The sequence below is a fragment of the Lepidochelys kempii genome, chromosome 5 (assembly GCF_965140265.1).
Source record: "Lepidochelys kempii isolate rLepKem1 chromosome 5, rLepKem1.hap2, whole genome shotgun sequence".
Lineage (NCBI taxonomy): Eukaryota > Metazoa > Chordata > Testudines > Cheloniidae > Lepidochelys > Lepidochelys kempii.
In genome coordinates this window covers 134,878,099-134,900,065 of record NC_133260.1, presented here as the reverse complement: position 1 = coordinate 134,900,065, position 21,967 = coordinate 134,878,099, and positions in this window count along the sequence as shown.

Here is a 21,967-nt window from a genome sequence, read left to right as displayed (position 1 = left end):
GGACACAGTACTCCAGATGAGGCCTCACCAATGTCGAATAGAGGGGGACGATCACGTCCCTCGATCTGCTCGCTATGCCCCTACTTATACATCCCAAAATGCCGTTAGCCTTCTTGGCAACAAGGGCATACTGCTGACTCATCTCCAGCTTCTCGTCCACTGTCACCCCTAGGTCCTTTTCCGCAGAACTGCTGCCTAGCCATTCAGTCCCTAGTCTGTAGCTGTGCATTGGGTTCTTCCGTCCTAAGTGCAGGACCCTGCACTTATCCTTATTGAACCTCATCAGATTTCTTTTGGCCCAATCCTCCAATTTGTCTAGGTCCCTCTGTATCCTATCCCTGCCCTCCAATGTATCTACCACTCCTCCCAGTTTAGTATCATCCACAAATTTGCTGAGAGTGCAATCCACACCATCCTCGAGATCATTTATGAAGATATTGAACAAAACCGGCCCCAGGACCGACCCCTGGGGCACTCCACTTGACACCGGCTGCCAACTAGACATGGAGCCATTGATCACTACCCGTTGAGCCCGACAATCTAGCCAACTTTCTACCCACCTTATAGTGCATTCATCCAGCCCACACTTCTTTAACTTGCTGACAAGAATACTGTGGGAGACCGTGTCAAAAGCTTTGCTAAAGTCAAGAAACAATACATCCACTGCTTTCCCTTCATCCACAGAACCAGTAATCTCATCATAGAAGGCGATTAGATTAGTCAGGCATGACCTTCCTTTGGTGAATCCATGCTGACTGTTCCTGATCACTTTCCTCTCATGTAAGTGCTTCAGGATTGATTCTTTGAGGACCTGCTCCATGATTTTTCCGGGGATTGAGGTGAGGCTGACTGGCCTGTAGTTCCCAGGATCCTCCTTCTTCCCTTTTTTAAATATTGGCACTACATTAGCCTTTTTCCAGTCATCTGGGATTTCCCCCGTTCGCCACGAGTTTTCAAAGATAATGGCCAATGGCTCTGCAATCACAGCCGCCAATTCCTTTAGCACTCTCGGATGCAACTCATCTGGCCCCATGGACTTGTGCACGTTCAACTTTTCTAAGTAGTCCCTAACCACCTCTTTCTCCACAAAGGGCTGGCCATCTATTCCCCATGTTGTGATGCCCAGCACAGCAGTCTGGGAGCTGACCTTGTTCATGAAGACAGAGGCAAAAAAAGCATTGAGTACATTAGCTTTTTCCACATCCTCTGTCACTAGGTTGCCTCCCTCATTCATTAAGGGGCCCACACTTTCCTTGGCTTTCTTCTTGTTGCCAACATATCTGAAGAAACCCTTCTTGTTACTCTTGACATCACTCGCTAGCTGCAGCTCCAGGTGCGATTTGGCCCTCCTGATTTAATTCCTACATGCCCGAGCAATATTTTTGTACTCTTTCCTGGTCATATGTCCAACCTTCCACTTCTTGTAAGCTTCTTGATTGAGATGGAACTCATGGTAGCAGGGGATTGAGATGGAACTCATGGTAGCTGGGGATTGAGATGGAACTCACGTGGTTCACTCACATGAACTGTTCTTGGAAAACTCAAATGTCACATTTTGCAGTGTGAAAAGTCATTATGTTTTCACCAATTTTAAAATAAATGGAGAGCAATTTTTAAAAATCTTTCAGGCTGAGCAAAACCTCACTAATTGCATCATAATGTGGCTCTTGGTCCAAAAACCGTTTTACAACCCTACATGTTATGACCCTTAGAAATTCATTTTGGTCAGTAATAATAAAATAAAGATTGTGAAAAACAAACAAGCAAAGAAACAAGAAAAATCAGCAAAGGCAAGAGATGGAAAGTATGGAGCAATTGGCTACATTCTTGTATGACAGACAGACACCAACCTTCAGAATGGAGGAATGTTGATGAAGGTGAGAAGCTCGTCCTGGGCTATGGGAATGACAGCTATACAGCACTTTTATCACTAAATTGGCAACAGTTATTTCACCAGCTGAAGTCATACACCACTTTGGGTTAGCAATGTATCAGTATATTCAAGCCATGGCCAGGCCAAGTACTTTACTGGGAAACTTTCAAGGAAAATCCAAGTGCTGTAGGAAGTGGTGGGAGTGACTCAGTATTAGTAGTGGGAAGCATGCTTCCTGTGAATCAGCTCCGGTGCTTTGGGGTGTTGTGCTGCTGGATTTGCTGTGTATGGAGGAGATCTAATTGACCACAAATAGTTTTACAACAATAGGTCTCTTAACTCTGGTGTCCTGGCTCAATTCCAGGGTGGGTAATTACTGACTGCCTGTATGTCTGTTGCATTTTCAATCTTTGCTTTCTGCACTGAGGGCTTGGCTACTCTAGGATGTTAGCTGCCCATGTAACTGCACTGGTGTAGACATGATTTAGAGCGACAGAACAGCCCCAGTTTCAAGTACACTAGGGGAGCTATGTCCAAGACTAAAACCCCAGTGTAAAAAAGGCCTAAACTGTTGTGTAGTATTTGCTCTACACTGTTAAACAGCTGCTATGTTTTGCCCCCAAGATAGCTGCATAAGAAGATGATCTACCGGTTAAATATCTAGTTTATTTTTTATTATACAGGCAGAATGGAATGGAAGGATGATCTTGCGATTAGGGCATTGGACTGGAACTCAGGAGATCTAGATTCCATTCTAGTGCCACCACAGACAGATCTCGGGCAAGTTATTTAATCCCTCAGTGCCTCAGACTGCTATCTGCAAAATGGTCAGCAAACCTACGTTTACAGGTGCTTTTAGAATTATATTTCTTAACACACTGGAAAACAGAATGTACGCAGGGCTAAGGTTTTGGGTTTTTTTTTTAAATTAGGCATTGCAGGAATGTAGCCCTGAAGGAAGCACAAAGCAATTGGAGAATTATAGCAACTATCCATTGGACACTGTTAGCATTTGCTCAGGTTTTTAAGCCAAATTGTTGTATATTTTTAACAGCCACCTGGTTTCTTTACAAGTAAATAATCAAAACTCCTTCAGAACATGGCACCACAAATGAACTGTTCTACTAGGGCTTGTAGCTGGCTTCAGAGTAAGACCAAGCCAGTCCCCTGTTACGCCATTTGATTTACTACAGTTAGACAGGTTGCATGGTAGACCCTCGTGCTTTCAGTTCCTCTTCGGCTTTGTTCTCAAGTGCCATACTTCCAACAGTCAGTGCTTGCCCTGATCCACAAAAGTGTCTCTTCTCCAGGATAGCAGCTAGGCTTGTGCTTAACTTAAAGTCAATAGGACTAGCACCTGCTGAAGTGCCTTCCTGAATTAGGGGCCAGGAGAGAAGTTTTAACTCTAGTCCTTATTCGAGGGAGCTCAGAGCCATGTTCCCCTTCTCCCACCCCAACTACTGTGACATGGTTACCGCAAGATCAAATGGCGGACCCGGGAGGGAGGCTGCCAGAGTGATATGGCTCACACAGCTAAAAGTTTACCTGGCTTCTTTTAGATGTCTGAGACAGTTCTGCATCCCCTTGTCCTCAAGTGTCATCTCTCGTTAGCATCAAACAGCTGCTCTCACATTCCATTAACATCACAATCGACTTTTTTGATGAATACCAGAGGCCTCATTCACCATAAAAATATAGTAAATGGGCTTGCCTGGCTGTGTGCAGAGTTTCTATATTTGCATTTCAGTCTTATGAATCTTGTCATTTGTATGTGGCAAAAATATACTTGGTTTAGTTTTAGACAAACATTGCAGTGGGAATTGTCAGGTATTCTCTTCTGAGTCTTTAAAGGGACTCTGTCCACATATTGTTCATATATTTTAAATAAATGAACAAATGTATTTCCAATAGAACCCCAAATTAAGACTGAAATAATTTTAAAACTCTTGGGCCAGATCTGCGGGTTCTCTTGGGGGAGGGTGGGGGAAGAAAAGTTACAGGACTGCCACGACAACACTTTTTTGACCCTCTTCCTGATACTGGGAGCCAGGAGCTGGTCCAGACCCAACAGCAATTTAAAGCAGCCTCAGGGTTCCTCAAAGTTACAACCAGCTGGTAACAGGCCCCTATAGACTGTTATGTCAGCAGGGATCTCAAGAGGACAGTATGCCCCGTCACACCTTCTCCTGCTCCCCCCTACAGCAGGGTGGTGGAATATAGCCAGCTATGCAGACTCCGCCTTTCCTGAGGATACGCCTATGCCAGGGAAATATTTTTAAACAGACAGCCACTGTCATTGCTTTTGCATGGGTACAATAGTTAACCCTTGCTCTGGAAATATTTCTAGAATATAGGCATTCACTTCAGCTCAGGGTTGGGCAACACATACCAAGAAAACAGTTTTTTTCCATGGCATTTCCTGGCCCTTGAAGTGCAGATATGCACAATCACTGCCAAAGTTTTTTGAAACTTAAAATTTGAGTTAATTTTTGAGAAAAGGTTTAAGTTGCTTCTAATCCAGCTCAGTTCAGTACTCTGAAAAAGTGTGAGTTCAATTTGACCTGAACAATACTTTGCACCTGAAAATTTGGGACGCAGTTCAAAGTTTCACAATTGGTTTTAATTTGCTGTTAAACACAGACATTTCTCATGGCTCGACTTGCACACAGATCACATGCCAAAGGTGGCACACAAACCTGGCTTTCCAGAGATTGTTCAAGCCATCGCACTGTTCTTTCTCCAAAGTTTGAATACTATCAATCAAAATATCTAATCAAAAGATGTCTGTCTTTCTATGACACTTTTCTACTCATTCCAGAGTCAGGTTTCATAATGAATTTAAGCCAGCTGAAATACTATGAGGTGTATCAGGAGAAGCAAGTGGTGAACTTCAAAAGGTTTGGCCATTTGTTTATTCGGGTGTAAACTCCGCCAATTTTGGAATTCTTAACTGAAGCAGTTCATCTCTACTTCATCCAGACCATAAGCACCTCAGTATCCCAGACTTCTTCCTCCTCAAGCCAACCATATAATTTCTCCTGGTTGCTTACTCCATCCTTCCCTTTTCCATTGTCCTCCAAATATTGATATCTGATTCTGCTCTCTTCCTCCTTTCTTGCTGGGTCCAAAAGGCTTCCAGGCATCTGACTATGTGGACTGGAGAAGGTTTTGACATATGAGAGAACAGCAATGTATATATATTTATTATACATTATATTTAAATTGCCCAGACTTCAACTATACTCCTGAATGGAAACAAACCTGAACTTGGACAAAACAAAATTGTAGATTATTACTTTCCTACCCCAGCTATTCTCTCATATGTCAAAAACCTTCTCCAATCCACATAGTCAGATCCCTGGAAGAGGTCCCCCTTTGAACACAGCAAGAAAGGAGGGAGAGAGCAGAATCAGATATCAATATTTGGAGGACAATATATATATATATATAACAACTCCCATGAGGAACTGCAGCTACATTTCATAATGGAAATTTTCCAGTTTTCAGAATAAGTATGTTGATTTTTAATTTTTTGTTGAAAACAATCCAAGTTTTCCATGGAAAACATAGATGGAAAATTGTTTTCCCCATTTTCATCAAAGCTTTCCACGGGAAAAAAAATCCATTTTCTGACCAGTTCTAGTCTCTATAGACCAGATTTTTGAAAGTGTGTAGTCACCTCAGAATAATACAGATAGACAATGAGCAGAATTTTCAAAAGCACTGGGGTGCCTAACTCACAATAATTTCCAGGGGATTTAGGTACCTAGGATCTTTTGTAAACCCCACTATGCACTTATCAGCATCTTTAGACACCTAAACACCTTAGGCAAATCGGGCTCTATACCTCTTCACTTCCGAGCCTCTCTGCTGAGACAAGGATACCCACTCATGCTAATTTTTAGTTTTGTATGGATTCTTATCCAGCAAGAACTGCACTGGGGCACTCCGCTCAGCATATACCAACACACATCACATTTAACCCCCCGACACACACACCTTTGGGGAAAGCACCCCCCTAAATAAACATTCAAAGAAATGATCTCGGGGAGAGTTCCTCATTAAGGACTGTATCCAACTTGCTATAGATTAAAAAATGAACTTGCTTGTATTACAGTATTGTAATTTGAGACCAACACAGTTGTCTCTTTCTAAAAGAGGAAGAATAAAGGGGTATTAGAGTCCTCATGCAGTATACAATTTTCCTCCAGGCCTCTTATTTTGTTGGCCTCAGCTTGTCATTCTTGATAACATAATAGGCAGTTCTACATGAGAAATAAGGACTTATGCCAATTTGGGTTTTTTCAATTGAAGTTATTACATGAAACAAAATTTTTTTGCTTTTACATTATTCATAAATTGCCCCTAAGGGTCGGCATGATCTTTAGACAAGAATTTGGCTGAGGAGGACAATTAGAACTAAGACCTGTGACCTGATTATGCAAAGATGAAAGGCAGATTCTACAGGGGTCCTCCCTTCAGGGAGGGTTTCAACTCTTTTCCAAGATGTTTGTGGGGGTGCTGAGGCTGGCAGGTGTATGCTCTAGCTGGTGGTGCCGGTATGCACAATTTCCCCACTCCATTGGGAGCTGTGAAATGCTGAAACAAATGCAGTTCAGCTGCACTCCAAGCTCTTAAAATTCACTGCAACTTGAAAGCACAGGAATTATCTGAATCATAGTCAGTCAGCCACCGACGGGAGACACATTGGCTCCTCCTAAGAAGCCAAGTAACAGTTTGCAGTAAAATAGGTAGGGCAAAAATATAGAATAATAGAATCATAAAAGATTAGGGTTGGAAGAAACCTCAGGAGGTCATCTAGTCATCTAGAAAGGTTGGACATGCACAAGTAGAAAGAATAGTAAATATGGCAGGCAACCAGCTTGGCTTAACAGTGAAATCTTTGCTGATCTTAAACACAAACAAGAGGCTTACAAGAAGTGGAAGATTGGACAAATGACCAGGGATGAGTATATAAATATTGCTCGGGCATGTAGGAATGGAATCAGGAAGGCTAAATCACACCTGGAGTTGCAGCTAGCAAGAGATGTTAAGAATAACAAGAAGGGTTTCTTCAGGTATGTTGGCAATAAGAAGAAAGCCAAGGAAAGTGTGGGCCCCTTACTAAATGAAGGAGGCAACCTAGTGACAGAGGATGTGGAAAAAGCTAATGTACTCAATGCTTTTTTTGCCTCTGTCTTCACGAACAAGGTCAGCTCCCAGACTACTGCACGGGGCAGCACAGCATGGGGAGGAGGTGGCCAGCCCTCTGTGAAGGAAGAAGTGGTTCGGGACTATTTAGAAAAACTGGACGTGCACAAGTCTATGGGGCCGGATGCGTTGCATCCGAGATGCTAAAGGAGTTGGCGGATGTGATTGCAGAGCCATTGGCCATTATGTTTGAAAACTCATAGCGATCGGGGGAAGTCCCAGAAGATTGGAAAAAGGCTAATGTAGTGCCCATCTTTAAAAAAGGGAAGAAGGATGATCCTGGGAACTACAGGCTGGTCAGCCTCACCTCAGTCCCTGGAAAAATCATGGAGCATGTCCTCAAGGAATCAATTCTGAAGCACTTAGACAAGAGGAAAGTGATCAGGAACAGTCAGCATGGATTCACCAAGGGAAAGTCATGCCTGACTAATCTAATTGCCTTCTATGATGAGATTACTGGTTCTGTGGATGAAGGGAAAGCAGTGGACGTGTTATTCCTCGACTTTAGCAAAGCTTTTGACATGGTCTCCCACAGTATTCTTGTCAGCAAGTTAAAGAAGTATGGGCTGGATGGATGCACTACAAGGTGGATAGAAAGTTGGCTAGATTGTCGGGCTCAACGGGTAGTGATCAATGGCTCCATGTCTAGTTGGCAGCCTGTATCAAGCGGACTGCCCCAAGGGTCGGTCCTGGGGCCGGTTTTGTTCAATATCTTCATTAATGATCTGGAGGACGGTGTGGATTGTACCATCAGCAAGTTTGCAGATGACACTAAACTGGGAGGAGTGGTAGATATGCCGGAGGCAAGGGATAGGATACAGAGGGCCCTAGACAAATTAGAGGATTGGGCCAAAGGAAATCTGATGAGGTTCAACAAGGACAAGTGAAGAGCCCTGCACTTAGGACGGAAGAATCCCATGCACCGCTACAGACTTGGGACCGAATGGCCAGGCAGCAGTTCTGCAGAGAAGGACCTAGGGATGACAGTGGATGAGAAGCTGGATATGAGTCAACAGTGTGCCCTTGTTGCCAAGAAGGCCAATGGCATTTTGGGGTGTATAAGTAGGGGCATTGCCAGCAGATCGAGGGACGTGATCGTTCCCCTCTATTCGACATTGGTGAGGCCTCATCTGGAGTACTGTGTCCAGTTTTGGGCCCCACACTACAAGAAGGATGTGGAAAAATTGGAGAGAGTCCAGCGAAGGGCAACAAAAATGATTAGGGGACTGGAACATATGAGTTAGGAGGAGAGGCTGAGGGAACTGGGATTGTTTAGTCTACGGAAGAGAAGAATGAGGGGGGATTTGATAGCTGCTTTTAACTACCTGAAAGGTGGATCCAAAGAGGATGGATCTAGACTATTCTCAGTGATAGCAGATGACCGGACAAGGAGTAACGGTCTCAAGTTGCAGTGGGGAAGGTTTAGGTTGTATATTAGGAAAAACTTTTTCACTAGGAGGGTGGTGAAGCACTGGAATGTGTTACCTAGGGAGGTGGCGGACTCTCCAAGGTCGTGCTTGACAAAGCCCTGGCTGGGATGATTTAGTTGGGGATTGGTCCTGCATTTAGCAGGGGATTGGACTAGATGACCTCCTGAGGTCTTTTCCAACCCTAATATTCTATGATTCTATGATTCTAAGTACCTAGAAATTACAACAGAAACCATAGCCTTAGTGTAAATTTGCTCCTTAAAATTCAGAAAAACAAAAGGTTTGCTGTTTATCTGATGTATTGTGTTCCTACAGTTGACAAGTGACATTTGTTCATCACATCATTTAAATTATTTGGTTCATGTCTGTATTTTCTGCTCTGGAATATTAATTGATTATTCTAACACCAGAGGTACCCAGAGGAAGGAGGTGAGGCCACATTGCATAAAAATCCAGCAAAACTTTTAAGGTAGCCAAAGTCTACACACAGCAGTACCTACCGCTCCTGGAGTTGGCAACAGCCCACAAATCTGCCACAAGAACACATTATTTCCATCCTATTCCCCCAGCTTCTTTCTCAAACCACACCCAGTTTCACACCAGCTAACAGGGAGAAGGGTGAGAGTGGTGGGTGGGATGGGGAGCACATCACAATATGGTTGAGCTCAATGGCAGTTGCTGGTAGGGTAGGTTGAAAATTTTCTGTCCTAGCTTTTTTTCCTCCAATGGAAAATGGAGTTTTGCCTAAATGAAACATTTAATGCAAAGCACCTGCTTCCCTCAACCATTTTCAATTTCTCCTTGGAAAACTGAAAACATAGCCAAAACCTCCAAATTTTCCTCTGAACATTTTGACAATTTTTCTTTTTCATTTTTTTTAGATGTTTCCATGAAAGAAATCCAGCTCCAGCTGCAGGTGCTCATTACCTCTCAAGGTAGAGCCTAGGAGTTTGGAAACATGGAGCCAGAATTTCAAGAGAGCCCAATAGCTGAGCACTTTTGAAAATCCGGCCATTCATTTGGGTGTCTAAATGGGAGCTGAATTCTCTTGAAAATTGGCCCTATTTTGGGTCATTTAAAAAATGTAGCCCCATGGAGGCTGATGCTCTATCGCCTTACATCTTGTGCAGTCACATACAGCTGTATGAAGTGCACATAAAACACTTCCAAATCAGTCAGCCAGTTTGCACAGGTGCAAACCGATGACACAAGGCGCAAGGCAATGGAGAATCAGGCTTATATTTTACAAGGACTTTTTTTATGCCAAGAATACTGAGAGCATCCCAGAGATACCAGTTCTTTAATTGTGGTATCATTTTCAGACTATGTAAAAAGCTTTCATGTGTAATAAACTGGAGTTTAAGTGCTTAAAAAAACCCCACCTGGCATTGAGTCTGGCCAATTGAAGGTGATGTGACTGCCTCTAAGCCACAGAAGCTTTCAGTTCTACAGCTCTGCTTGCTGAATAAAGAAAATGCAGCGCTGTAACCCTGAGCTGACAGCTAAAACAAGGATTAAACTTAATTACATATATTAACAATATGCAATTTTAAGACTGCATTAAATAATTTACTCTTGGGAGCTTGTAATAACTCTGGGTCTTTTCACATAGATTCACAATAACACTTGTTAAATGTGTCTTTTACGTTCTGGAGGCCAAAAACCCCTGAGTAAATAGCATAATTATTCACATTTTCTAGTCATATGGTGCAGGCTGTTTCCATTTAGCATAATCTTCATTCAGTACCAAAGAATCACTCAGTATAACTGAGCAGTGACGTGAAAATTAAAATGAACCGCACAGGAGAAACTTGAACAAAGAGATATAGGGCCTAATCCTGCCCAGTGGCAATATTCTTAATGAAATCATCGGTTCACTTTCATTCCATAACAGCTATTTAGTGATCCCCAACTGTGGTTCCCATTCTTCTCTCCACTTATGGGCATCTACGATCACACACCTGGTCTGGGGGGGATATGGAAGGACTCAGTACTATTTCCATGATATACTCAACCTTCCCCATGCCAAGTCCAATGGAAACTCATCTGTGGGGGCTCTGATGGGCTTGAAAAACACAGCTGGGGTAGGGGGCCAGGCCTGGAGCTGGCCTAACTCTGAATTCTCTTCCTTCAAAGCCACAGGAAACACTGTTGCACATTCATGAGACTCTGCGATAGCTTATGGCTATCTCCTGCAGTGGCTCCTCCTACTAGGGTTGTCAGTTTTGGTTGGACGTATTCCTGGAGGTTTCAGCACAGGACATAATCTTTGATTAAAGATTAATTTTTAATTCCTGGAGACCTAGGACAATCCTGGGGGTTGGCAACCCTACCTCCTATGGTCTGCAGGAGATTTCAGAGTCACCCGTGGACTGTGGATGCTCCTGGCAACATGGTGCTTTCAGGAACATGATTTTGGTAGGTGTGTGTGGGGGGAAGCAGAATGTAATCTAGGAATCTTGGTGCATATGCCTCAGGCATTTTAGGGGTGGAAGCCCTTGCCTGTTCTGGGACAAAGAAGTTTCCATTCCCCTCTTCATGTTATTCCTGCACATGGGAGCACTGGCTTTTCTGTCTAGTTCTCACACAGCATTTGGAATTATTTGAACCAATAAAGCAGCCTCCAGTAAATAAATCCAATGGAGTCAACTGACTTGAGCCATTGCATTGTAATGACTATGGACCTGGAGTCAAAGTTCCTGTGGTTACCCATTGTTGTGAGTGAACTTCTTATGTACACATTTGAAAATGTTGCTGGGCCTTTATTTTTTTGCTCCCAAGGTAATTGGGCTTGATTCTGATCTAACATAGCCCCTTTTTACACCAGTACAACTCCACTCAGTGCATCTGATTTAGAGCAACAGTACAGGTCAGAATGAGGCTCTGAACGCAGCCTGGAAGAAGGGGAACCACAAGTGTAAGACCAGAGTGCTACTGAATTGTGTGTGAGAGACACTTGAAATGCCCCTCACAGTACCTTGAGTGAAGCTTTTGCTTCCCTTCCCGCCCCCACACTCCCATTGATTTTCCAGCTTATGGGTGGACAGGTTGGCCAAGAAGCACACCCTCCCACCTAGTATTTCCCTCTTCCCTTTCAGTTGGGTTTTAGGGCTCACCAGCTGCTCAAGGTTTCTTATACCAGCATCGAATACTGTAAGAAAGAAATCAAAATAGCAGACAGGCCATTCATAGAATAAGCTCTTCCCAAAGGGTTGAGCCAAGGCATATATATAGATATATATGACTCTGTGAGAACCCTCTCCCAATACTATCTGCCCCTCACACAAAGATTTGTTGTATCTTTGGCTAGTAAAAGCTTTTGATGATTGGTTTATGCTTCCTATTTGTACTGCCTTGTTTATTTTTTTCTCTCAATTATTTGTAGTCACATGTTACAATTCACTGTCTTTAAACATTGTATAAGGTTTATATCTGAAATACATAGCTTATTCAATATGTTATAAATGTTTTCCAAAATCATCTCTGTGCATGTCATTGAAATCAATAGAATTATGCTAATTAACATCAGCTGAAGAACATTATTTCTGAGAGAAGAAAGTGTTAGTAGTAAACAATCATTTCAAGTGGAGATGGTTGTATCAGATCAAACCCACTTGTCTAAACTGACTTTCTATAATTTGTAAAATTGGGTGAATATGTGTGTGAAATTATATGAGACTATTTTTGGCCAGTTTATTTTGTATTTACAGCTCCATTCAATTTCAATTTTTACAACATTTTGGTCATCTGAAAATTAATCTCAATCAGTGCAATGTGGGAAAGTTCATATTTTTGAACTATAGCAACTCAGAAAAATACAAATATTGTTAATGATTCTCATTTGGCTTTTAAATAATTTTCACACCGCTGATCAAAATTTTTCATTGAAACTTTCTCCTTAATCACTGTTTAAATAGGTTTCAGAGTAGCAGCCATGTTAGTCTGTATCTGGAAAGAGAACAGGAGGACGTGTGGCACCTTAGAGACTAACAAATTTATTTGAGCATAAGCTTTCATGAGCTACAGCTCACTTCATCAGATGCATAGAATGGAACATATAGTAAGAAGATATATATATATATATATACATACAGAGAACATGAAGAGGTGGAAGTTGTTAGACCAACTCTAAGAGGCTAATTGATTAAGATGAGCTATTATCAGCAGAAGAAAAAAAGCTTTTGTAGTGATAATCAAGATGGCCCATTTCAGACAGTTGACAGGAAGATGTGAGGATACTTAACCTGGGGAATAAACCAAAGTGGAGCCAGCCTGCTGCTGGCACTTCACATTAAAAAGGTTGCAGAGCAGTTTTTAAACTAAGAGATGGGGGGTGGGGGGTAGCCGATGGCTGCAGAGGCACACATGGATCGAACGGAGACTTCTCTTAGAGGAGTCTAGTGATAGAGATTCTCTAGGTTTTAGTCAGGAGGAGGGGATGGAAGAGGATAAAGTATGGGCCAGATCAGATGAGAAACATTCACATAAAGAATCTGACACATCAGAAAAGGGCAGACAAATAAACAGCGGCGAGTTTTTAAAGTGCTTGTACACAAATGCTAGAAGTCTAAATAATAAGATGGGTGAACTAGAGTGCCTCGTGGTAAAGGAGGATATTGATATAATAGGCAGCACAGAAACCCGGTGGAGTGAGGACAATCAATGGGACACAATCATCCCAGGGTACAAAATATATCGGAAGGACAGAACAATTCATGGGGCTGGGGGGTGGCACTATATGTGAATGAAAATGTAGAATCAAATGAAATAAAAATCTTAAATGAACACACATGTTCCATAGTATCTCTAGGGATAGCAATTCCATGCTCGAATAAGAATATAACAGTAGGGATCTATTATCGACCACCTGACCAGGACAGTGATAGTGACGATGAAATGCTAAGGGAGATTAGAGAGGCTATCAAAATAAAAAACTCAATAATGGGGGGGATTTCAATTATCCCCATATTGACTGGGTACATGTTACCTCAAGATGAAATGCAGAGACAAAATTTCTCCATACTTTAAATGACTGCTTCTTGGAGCAGCTGGTACAGGAATCCACAAGAGGAGAGGCAACTCTCGATCTAGTCCTGAGTGGACGCAGGATCTGGTCCAAGAGGTAACTATAACAGGACCGCTTGGAAATAGTGACTATAATATAGTAACATTTAACATCCCTGTGGTGGGCAGAACACCTCAACAGCCCGACACGGTGGCATTTAATTTCAGAAAGGGGAACTATGCAAAAATGAGGAGGTTAGTTACACAGAAATTAAAAGGTTCAGTGACTAGAGTGAAATCCCTGCAAGCTGCATGGACACTTTTCAAAGACACCATAATAGAGGCTCAACTTAATGTATATCCCAAATTTTAAGCACAATAAAAGAACTAAAAAAGAGCCACCGTGGCTTAACAACCGTGTAAAAGAAGCAGTGAGAGATAAAAAGGCATCTTTTAAAAAGGGGAAGTCAAATCCTAGTGAGGTAAATAGAAAGGAACTTAAACACTGCCAAATTAAATGGAAAAATGTAGTATGAAAAGCCAAAAAGGAGTTTGAAGAACAGCTAGCCAAAAACTCAAAAGGTAATAACAAAATGTTTTTTAAGTACATCAGAAGCAGGAAGCCTGCTAAACAACCAGTGGGGCCCCTGGACGATCGAGATACAAAAGGAGCACTTAAAGACGATAAAGTCATAGCAGAGAAACTAAATGAATTCTTTGCTTCAGTCTTCAAGGCTGAGGATGTTAGGGAGATTCCCAAACCAGAGCCGTCTTTTGTAGGTGACAAATCTGAGGAATTGTCACAGATTGAAGTGTCACTAGAGGAGGTTTTGGAATTAATTGAGAAATTTAACAGTAACATGTCACTGGGACCAGATGGCATTCACCCAAGAGTTCTGAAAGAACTCAAATGTGAAATTGTGGAACTCTTAACTATGGTTTTTAACCTGTCCTTTAAATCAGCTACTGTACCCAATGACTGGAAGATAGCTAATGTAACGCCAGTATTTAAGAAGGGCTCTAGAGGTGATCCTGGCAATTACAGAGCAGTAAGTCTAACGTCAGTACTGGGCAAATTAGTTGAAACAATAGTAAAGAATAAAATTGTCAGACACATAGAAGAACATAAATTGCTGCGCACAAGTCAACATGGTTTCTGTAAAGGGAGATCATGTCTTACTGATCTATTAGAGTTCTTTGAGGGGGTCAATAAATATGTGGACAAGGGGGATCCAGTGGACATAGTGTACTTAGATTTCCAGAAAGCCTTTGACAAGGTCCCTCACCAAAGGCTCTTATGTAGATTAAGTTGTCATGGGATAAGAGGGAAGATCCTTTCATGGATTGAGAACTGTTTAAAAGACAGGGAACAAAGGGTAGGAATAAATGGTAAATTTTCAGAATGGAGAGGGGTAACTAGTGGTATTGCCCAAGGGTCAGTCCTAGGACCAGTCCTATTCAACTTCTTCATAAATGACCTTGAGAAAGGGGTAAACAGTGAGGTGGCAAAGTTTGCAGATGATACTAAACTGCTCAAGATAGTTAAGACCAAAGCAGACTGTGAAGAACTTCAAAAAGATCTCACGAAACTAAGTGATTGGGCAAGAAAATGGCAAATGAAATTTAATGTGGGTAAATGTAAAGTAATGCACATTGGAAAAAAATAACCCCAGCTATACATACAATATGATGGGGGCTAATTTAGCTACAACTAATCAGGAAAAAGATCTTGGAGTCATCGTGGATAGTTCTCTGAAGACGTCCACGCAGTGTGCAGCGGCAGTCAAAAAAGCAAACAGGATGTTGGGAATCATTAAAAAAGGGATAGAGAATAAGATGGTGAATATCTTATTGCCCTTCTATAAATCCATGGTACGCCCACATCTTGAATACTGCGTACAGATGTGGTTCCCTCATCTCAAAAAAGATATACTGGCATTAGAAAAGGTTCAGAAAAGAGCAACTTGGACTAGATGACCTCCTGAGGTCCCTTCCAACCCTGATATTCTATGATTCTATGAACTGAAATGATTAGGGGTTTGGAATGGGTCCCATATGAGGAGAGATTAAAGAGGCTAGGACTTTTCAGCTTGGAAAAGAGGAGACTAAGGGGGGAGATGATTGAGGTCTATAAAATCATGAGTGGTGTGGAATCTCCTTCCTTAGAAGTTTTTAAGGTCAGACTTGACAAAGCCCTGGCAGGGATGATTTAATTGGGGATTGGTCCTGCTTTTGAGCAGGGGGTTGGACTAGATGACCTCCTGAGGTCCCTTCCAACCCTAATATTCTATGATTCTATGAAAGTGAATAAGGAAAAATTATTTACTTGTTCCCATAATATAAGAACTAGGGGCCACCAAATGAAATTAATGGGTAACAGGTTTAAAACAAATAAAAGGAAGTTCTTCTTCACTCAGCACACAGTCCACCTATAGAACTCCTTGCCTGAGGAGGTTGTGAAGGCTAGGACTATAACAGGGTTTAAAAGAGAACTGGATAAATTCATGGAGGTTAAGTCCATTAATGGCTATTATCCAGGATGGGTAAGGAATGGTGTCCCTAGCCCCTGTTTGTCAGAGGGTGGAGATGGATGGCGGGAGAGAGATCACTAGATCATTACCTGTTAGGTTCACTCCCTCTGGGGCACCTGGCATTGGCCACTATCGGTAGACAGGATACTGGGCTGGATGGACCTTTGGTCTGACCCAGTATAGCCATTCTTATGTTCTTATGTTCTTATATTCATGTAGCATTGTGTTCTGCTCCATGCAGGACGGTTTCCACAGCTTCTCCAGGAATTAAAAACAGCAGGGCATAATTCAAGTGAGTCTCTAAGACTAAACATCTCCAGAGAGGTACTGGTTTGCATATATTAGGGTGGTTTGCATATACTGTTTCAAGCTGGGTTTTCCAGAGACTGGAAGACAAAGAAAGGACTTTTGCTATAAAAAGATGAGCTTGAATTGACACAAGCCCTTCTATCTGATCTAGCAAATGGATAGGATCTTCTGTCCAAAGGCCTCAACCTTTGCAAAAGGGTTGTTGGAAAGACTTTGGCCTATAAGGGCCCTATAAAATTGATGCGTGACTCCTGGCAAGCTTTTAGGAACTTTTATTGTTTTTTACAGGTTTTCTCTGTAACTTGTAATTGCTGGCGATACCCTGGTCCTAGCCCTCGGAAAGAAAGCAAAGCTCTGAGCTGGCCTTTAGGCAGACTTCCTTGCCGGCAATATCACGGTGTAAGGCAGGGAGCTGAGCAGCCTTAAACACCCCCATCGGAAGGGAGTGAGACAAGTGCCACTGCTTAAGTGACAGCAGAAGACCTGAGACCTGACTCACTCCACGAGTGAACCACAAAAGGCAGGGGGTGGGGAGGGAGGAATACAGCTGCAGTTACCCTGAAACTGTGACAGCACTATTCAGTATGAGTAATGATGGCAGAATTGAGCCCCAAGCAAGCAGAGAGCTTTATTCAGTCACACAGACAAGGGCTTTTGAAAAAACAAAACAAAACACGGTTATTAAATCTGCATATGAGGATGTAGTTATTTCTATTCTAGAGACAGAACACTCAAGAACTTGGATAGTTTCAAAATGAAAGTGCTGTGGACTTCTGGAGACTCTTCAGTTACAATGCCTGAAATGGGCAAAGAAAGGAAGAGTGCATCTTTAATTAATACCCTAAGGAAAAAGGGAAAACATATATCCATATACTACTCATATAAAATTTTCCAGAACTTTTCATAGTTCTCATCACAGGGTATGTTTATGAGATCACTTGCCTTGGAAATTCACTACGTTTAAATATAGGCACAGCTGGTTAAGAAATACCGTTGATTGTACCAGTTCTAAAGAGTAAGTGTATTTTAGCCAAAGGGAATGTGTATATATGGTGTGGATAAATTGCATGGGGCTTATTTGCATAATCTATGGTTTGCATAGTGGAAAAGCTTAGATGGAGGAAAAAAATCTAATGACTATACACGTTTATACTTTTTAATGAATTATGGTAGAAAAACTTAGCAACTAACCTTGATAGCAAAGTTTCTGTAATATGTTTGAAATACAATAATACAAAAATAAATAGCATTGGCAATTAGCTAATATATCAAAACAAAAGATAAAAGTAAAAGTGAGTTGATATGAATTTTTGGAATAATGATCTGAAAGTTTTTTTTATAATGAATGTCCCTCTTCAAGTACTGTGACACAGGGACCTCTTTGAAAACAGTCCCCTGTTCCTTGCAAACAATTCTCACTTCTGACCTGACAAACTTACTATACCAAACACATGTCTTACAGGATATTTGTCTATGAAACATAATGTGTAAGGTATCTACAGAAAACTCATAATTTGTCAAGACTCATAATCATTGCAAGATGTATGGATGAATAATATTTAAGGAATAATTTATATTGAAAATATGCTTTATGGCCTTGTAGTAGAAGTTAGTCACCTGGCGGTAATGTGTCTGGATGATGAATAATTCAAGCAAGAGGTAATTGTCACTACTACAGCAGGGAAGGCTATGCAAGGTTCTATAGCCTACCCTTACCACAATCAATAACAATGACAAACAATCTAAACCACCTAAAGGTAGAAAAGAAACACAGGTTCGTCCTGCCTGTGAATAGTAACAAAAGACTGTTTTCAGTATAACACAGGATAGGGAAACACACTCTGGATCCATTCCTTGAGGAAAACCCTTGGTGGAGGGGGATGCATTCATAAATGTTTGGATTCTGGTTCTTCAGAAACCAGCCAGTTCCACAATGGGAAGAAATTTATGTCATTATTTAGGAATGGTAAATATTGATAAGCATAGACCCAGGTCGGGGCTTTTTGATTTGTTTTGTATTATAACCATTTGTTTCTACCACACTTCTATTTCTAGTTAAATCTTTATTCTTTCTTAAATAAACCTTCTTTCATTTTATTATAAGTGCTGATGAGTGCGGTGTGGTTTACAGGAGTGGGGGTTTAAGGTAAAACTGGTAAACTGGGTTACACTGCTCCTTTGGGGGAGAAGATCTGGAAATTCTCTGAGCAGCCAGTGCCGGGGCTGGATATCACAGGGGACCTATTCAAAGGGACTCAGGGACTGTTGTGCACCTAGTGTTAATCTGTCTGGCGAAGGATGGGCTGGCATAGTCCAGAGGAGAGTGCTTGAGTAGCAAAGGGTACGTCTACATTGCAATGAGACATCTGTGGATCACTTTTGAAAACAGAGCTTAGGCTCCTTAGTCACGGGGAGGCTCAGATGCTCTCATGGGAGCTTTGTAAAATAACATAATACCCAGCAGTATTGAGGCAATTCCCAGTTCCTGGAGATCTGTACATATGTTCTGCTTCAGAGCTGCTATTTCAGAAGCTTTGCTTTTTAATTAAGCTTACAGAAATAGCACCATGACGTGAATAGTGGTGTGTGTTTTAAACTTTAGCAGGAGGCAGAAATTCTAACCCAGATAGCTTTGTTGTGTGTTACACGCACATTTATACCACGCGTCTCCATTCAAATAGTGCCCTCTTTGTTTCCTGGGGCTGTTCGTTTGCAGGATGATATGCCATAATTTTCTGCTTAAGAAGCACTAGCTTGTTGTTCTGCAGTATGCCACTGGCACTCTGGTAAGCCAAATCAAGAAGCAACAGACTATAATAAGTGTAAGGATTCTGGTCAGCAGCCAGTGCCACCTGCAACAGCCTGCAAGCCAAGCAACCAGCCAGATGAACACAAGGGCTCTGTGCTGAAATCTTCCATGTGAGAAAGCTGAGGACTGCATGTCTTTCCCTTTTGCTTGTAATGCTCCCTGTCACCAACGCACCTGACATACCTGCCTAACTGGCTAGATTTCCTGTCCTCATTACACCCATGATCAGATTGAACCTCATGCAGATGGTCACAGCGGTAATCAAAATAATAATAATAATAATAATAATATTTATCATTCATTTTTCTTCCACAGAGATTAAATCACTTTACAAAGGAAGGTAAATATCATTATGCCTGTTTTACAGATGGGGAATTAGAGATGAAGTGTCTTGCTCAAGATCACATATCAGGTCAGTGGCAGAGGCAGGAATGAAACCTAGATTTCCTAATACCCAATCCAGTGCTCACTCTCTGTCTTGTTCTTTCCAGTTCTTTTCTGCCCATAATACATTCATGCATATCTATGTCCCCATTGTGCCTCACACATGCAAACTGTGGAGGGTGTCCTGAATTTTATCGATGGCCTCTGGATTCATATATTGATATATTCTAAGACATTTCCAAGGAGTAATCCAGAGAGAATGTCCCCCCTTCCCCACAACTGAAATCAATCACACCTATAAGTCATTCAAACTTCTGTGTCTAAGAAGTAGAAAATTCTGATATGAGAGAGAAATTTTTTCCCCTAAAAGTGTATTTTTTCAAATCATCTGTTTATTGTGGCTTTAGTTTTGGACCAAACTCTAGGACTCAGGAAAAAAATAACCCCCCTTATAGCCAATGATTTCCCAGTGCATTATCAAGGTTTATGATCCTGTACATCTTATTAGCCCAGGTCCCCTGAAATAGCTATTAGACAATAGCTTTCTTACCATTACAAAACTGTGAAATTCTAGGATAATTTCAGCCTCATTATATTTCTAAAACTTTACTAGAGACAGTATTGCAAAGACATTATACAAAAAGAAAAGGAGTACTTGTGGCACCTTAGAGACTAACCAATTTATTTGAGCATAAGCTTTCGTGAGCTACAGCTCACTTCATCGGATGCATACTGTGGAAAGTGTAGAAGATCTTTTTATACACATAAAGCATGAAAAAAACCTCCTCCCACCCCAGTCTCCTGCTGGTAATAGCTTATCTAAAGTGATCACTCTCCTTACAATGTGTATGATAATCAAGTTGGGCCATTTCCAGCACAAATCCAGAGTTTAACAAGAACGTCTGAGGAGGGGGGGTGGTATTTGCTCCAACCCCTCAGACAGAGACAAACACCTACAAGATCTCTATCAAGCATTCTTACAACTGCAATACCCACCTGCGGAAGTGAAGAAACAGATTGATAGAGCCAGAAGAGTTCCCAGAAGTCTCCTACTACAGGACAGACCTAACAAAGAAAATAACAGAACGCCACTAGCCGTCACCTTCAGCCCCCAACTGAAACCCCTCCAACGCATTATTAAGGATCTACAACCTATCCTGAAGGATGACCCAACACTCTCACCAATCTTGGGAGACAGGCCAGTCCTTGCCTCCAGACAGCCCCCCAACCTGAAGCAAATACTCACCAACAACCACATACCACACAACAGAACCACTAACCCAGGAACTTATCCTTGCAACAAAGCCCGTTGCCAACTGTGCCCACATATCTATTCAGGGGACACCATCATAGGGCCTAATCACATCAGCCACACTATCAGAGGCTCATTCACCTGCACATCCACCAATGTGATATATGCCATCATGTGCCAGCAATGCCCCTCTGCCATGTACATTGGTCAAACTGGACAGTCTCTACGTAAATGAATAAATGGACACAAATCAGATGTCAAGAATTATAACATTCATAAACCAGTCGGAGAACACTTCAATCTCTCTGCTCACGCGATTACAGACATGAAAGTTGCTATATTACAACAAAAAAACTTCAAATCCAGACTCCAGCGAGAAACTATTGAATTGGAATTCATTTGCAAATTGGATACAATTAACTTAGGCTTGAATAGAGACTGGGAGTGGCTAAGTCATTATGCAAGGTAACCTATTTCCTCTTGTTTTTTCCTACCCCCCCCCCACGCTCAGACGTTCTTGTTAAACCCTGGATTTGTGCTGTTACTCTGAAAAAAGACATTATGGTAAATTGTTAGTACCTGATTTGTAATTGAACAATGCATATAATAGCATGCCAACTATTACACACACACACACACACACACACACACACACAAGCACTAGGCTTTTGTAGATGAATATATTCACACACAAATACACACACACACACAGAGGCAGCTTTCAGCTCTTGAGATACATTCTACCGGCAAATACATTGGAAAGATTTGCTTCTGGGACACTGGATGATACAATAGGAGTCAGAGATTTCACATCTAGGTCAGCAATTCCAATCTCGTCCGGTTAGTAGCAATCAGTTGATTGGTATTTGTTGCAACGTGTGTAATGAATTGTTGGCCTCAATCCACTTCCTAGTGGAGAAGTAGCTACACCACGCAAATCACCATTAGAAATGACATTAGCTATCACTCTTGTTGGTACATTCGACAAAAAACACCCAGGGCACACAGGTCTCTTGCCCTCAGAAGTGGATTGCTCCAGTCAAGGCACAGGGAAAGTGTACAGAAGCTAACTCTATTACAGCTGTAGCTGTGCCTATTCTGAGGTAAATAAAAGATGTCAGTCTCCCATGTGGGCCCTTTTCATGAGCAGGGCCCAAACTTGCC